General features: G+C 34.7%; 1 pseudogene; it reads right to left on the bottom strand.

The window, feature by feature from the left end:
- LOC117930607 overlaps positions 1 to 44 on the bottom strand; it is a 4,753-nt pseudogene extending 4,709 nt beyond the window's left edge.
- Positions 45 to 3,797: the final 3,753 nt, after the last annotated feature.

Below are 3,797 nucleotides of genomic sequence, written 5' to 3'. Positions count from 1 at the left end.
ATATCATTACACACCACGTTCATGCGTTCAAACTGTTGTTGCATAGCCTACAACATGAGGGATGACTCCTCCTCTCCTTCCTTATTTGATGTTTCGCCCCTGGAAGACATATTTTTGAAACTATAAAAAAAAATGTTAGAAATAATTCCTCACAACACTCCCTCACGTGTTTGCACTCACACTTGTGTTTCACTCTTAAATTGGCTTTTCCCGATATTAGTCTCACACTCTCTTGCCTTTTTCCACTCGTAACTTCCTCTTTTTAGTTTTGCTTAAACCAATAAACTTGATCAAGAAATTCAACTTATAGTATCTAAACTAATACCAATGGTAAGAAGATATGACATAAACACTAAATCAAAGGAAGAGAACCAAAGAAAATAATATTTTGATTTGAGATAATTGAAACTACACTCATTTTTTTTTTTTTTTTTTTTTTTGCTGTTTTCTATTTATTTTCTAAAGTTTTTTTTTTTTTTTGGAGCTTGGTGCACGATTTTAACCTAGTGCACGTCAAAAAAATAAGAACGAGGAATAAAGAACACAAAATGAACAAGATAGGATGATAACAGGAAACAAAAGATAAAGGGATAGAAAACTGATTTTAAAACCTGTGCTCTGATACCAAATGATGCGAACCTCAATCAACACGCTTTGAGACCCAACAAACAGTATTGGAATAATTGCCCAAGAAAGCTAAAATACAGATTTTTGATAGAACCTTGATCCAACGTTTATAAGTGAAATGCGAACCAAAAGTATAAGTAACAGACCTTGACCCAATGATTACAATGGAATCACGAATCGAAGGTATAAAGTTTGAACGCCACAAAGAAGAATCCCTGATAAGTTCACAGTTTTTTAAGAACCAAAAGAAGAGCAAAACCTCACATTTTCTGATTTTTTTTATTCAATAAAAATTATCCCTTATTACAATGAGTGTGTGCTATTTATATGTCATGAAAAAAACTTACTAAATATTAAAATCCTAAACTAAAAAAGGTACTAAATATTAAAATCCTAAATAAAGGTTGATTTAGTTTGAAATTAGCAGATCCAAAATAGGAAAATAGTTAAAAAAACGTTCTAAATAATAAAAACCTAAAATTAAGGTAGATTTGGTCTGGATTTAGAAGCTCTAGAATAGGAAATAATTGATATGAAGCTGGAAAGTCAATCAGTCATTAATCCATGCCATAAATCACGCCCAATCAAGTCATATTAGCCCTCAATAGCTTGGATTAAATTTATTACACATTCATCTTCCTTTGGGCCAAACTTGGAATGTCCTACGTTAGAATCAACCCAAATATCTTGAATTAGCCCATTAAGTGCTTCTTTGATCTTATTAGATCTTGCTTTAGTAATAGGCCCAACTGGAACATGCAATGGATCCTTGAATGCTTGTTGATTCTCATCATTTCCCTTCCACACCTTACAATGCCAAGAATGGTGATATTTTAAATGCTAATCTACAACAAAGTGCTTTGGAAAGTGCTTTCAAAGGCACAAAGAAGAGTAGCAAAGTCATCTTCTATGCTGCTAAAAGAGTCTTGATGAAACTATCTTTGATTCTACCCTTATTAAAGAACTTAAAAATGTCAATGTACATGCTCTGGGATTGTGGAATATATCAAATCTTGATGAGTGTTCGTTTTCATGAACTTCGATGATAATTTTGGTCTCAGTTGTTTCATGAGATTGTGGAGCTTCTCTCTTGTGACAGTTTTCTTATATTCTTGTTGGATCCCTTCATCAAGAATGGCTATGTGAATACCTCAATAGTCAATACATAGATAGAGTACTGTGGTAGTCCCTAAGAATGCTGAGTGCCTAGCCATTTCTGGGGTTGAGTTGAGAAGCCTTCATCAGCTTCTCAATTCACATATAGATTTTGCACTTTCAGGTCACAATGTACAACCTGAATAGGACATAACAGCCCCATGGAGATACATACTCCAAGCCATGAGCAATATCTATTGTCATTCCCATTCTTTCCCTCAATTTCAATTCACCAGCTCCTCCACCTGACCCCCCAGTATAATACTGATGTTGTTCCAAGTTCCGAGTTCCCATTTCCCACAAACTCCAAAAAAATATAGCTTTGAGTTCTCGTCTCTGGATTGATCCTACCATTCTGACAAGATTTCAATGTCCAATTCTAGAGGCTATTTGGAACTCCCTTTTGAAACCTCTGTAACCCTGGCTGCACTGTTCTTCTACAACCTTAACAGCTAAAACAGTTCCCCGCCCAAAATATTAGCCTCATCAGAGCTTTTGAGTAGAAGGTCAACTTCCACCATGGTTCAGGAAAAGCCATTAGAATTGGATCCAGTAGCTCCTGCACTTCTCCTTTTGAAGAAGAAGAAGAATCCAGTTAAGACAGCAGCAGGAACAAATGAGCAATAAAATAGTACCACAAATCAAGATTCATGAATCAGCTTAAGTATCCAATTTCATCTAGTAGCTCTCCTATTATTTCATTGTTTCAAAGATTCAAGTAATAGGTAAAATCTTTGGAAAAACTTCCATTCCTGCAAATAGACATGGCCCCAAGTGCAACTTCTATAGATGTGACTACTCAGAAAGTGTTCTTAAGAGAATCAAAAACATTTTTTAAACTAAAAACGTTTTTTAAAATCACTGCTGAGCAGAGTATAAATTTTATCATATATTTTAATAATTTTCATAAAAAAAATTTAATATGACCCAGAATTGGTAAGATAATATTTCTCAATCTAATGCATCAATGAATCTATCATAAAAAGACAAATACAAAAATTTCTTCCCTCGTAGGAAAATTCTACAGTACCACTTCAATACCTACCCAAAAAACAATTTTGACCATTGGATAAAAATGGTTCAATCTGGACCATCCAATTGGTTTATGTATTTTTAAAAAAATTAAAAATATATAAAAAAATAAAAGTAAGTTGCCGGTCACCTGATTTCCCGCTTCTATCTTGCTTAATCTTGTCTAAAGACAAAAATTTATCTGATGGGTATTACACTTGACGCCTATTTTCGGAGAGGTGAGCTATTAGTTGATGGGCATTACAACTTTCCCGGATTTTAGAGAGTTAAGCTTTAGAAATTTGAGGGTGTGGAGATGGAATTTTCGGGTGAAATGAATATTTACAGAGAGAGTGAGCCGAGTGGGGATTTTGAAGGAGAATTCAGAGAGAGGAGAAATCAGCAAGAAAAGAATCAGGCGGGCTTTGGCGGATCCGAAACCAATCTCCCCCTGCAGGCAACTCTACCTACTCTCCCAGAACAGGTACTCCACTCATCTTATGTTATATGGTAGTGATTGAAATGTCAAAAATTTCCGGCAATATTTCTAAGAAAGACTATATTTTTACCGAGTTTTTGGAAAATTTCCCAATATTTCCTACCAGTCCAAGCCACGCACAAACATGATATTTTGACCGATTCAAAAATATCAGTAAAATTTTGGTATTTTTACCGATTTTTTTTTGGGAAATTTCCCTATATTTCCTACCGGTCCAGGCCGCGCACAAGGATACAAAATCTATCCAATTTTTTTATAAAAAAACAAAAGATACTATTTGGTAATCTGGTCATGATTTGTAGGCAAAGGTTGTGTTTTTCAACCTGGCTAAAAAATCGTGGATTTAGGGTTCATGAAATTTAAATCGAATGGCACAAAAGCAAAAAGACCCCTCAAACAGATCCAAAAATGGGGGATGGATTTTGTTGAGAATCAAATGGGTATTCAAAAAAAAAATGATAACATGATTAGATTAGTACCTGCGAGGATTGAGAGTGGCCGGAGC

This window comes from Vitis riparia, chromosome 14 (assembly GCF_004353265.1).
Source record: "Vitis riparia cultivar Riparia Gloire de Montpellier isolate 1030 chromosome 14, EGFV_Vit.rip_1.0, whole genome shotgun sequence".
In the NCBI taxonomy this organism is placed as follows: Eukaryota; Viridiplantae; Streptophyta; class Magnoliopsida; order Vitales; family Vitaceae; genus Vitis; species Vitis riparia.
Note: the sequence above shows the minus strand (reverse complement) of the source record. Positions and strands in the feature narration are given on the sequence as shown.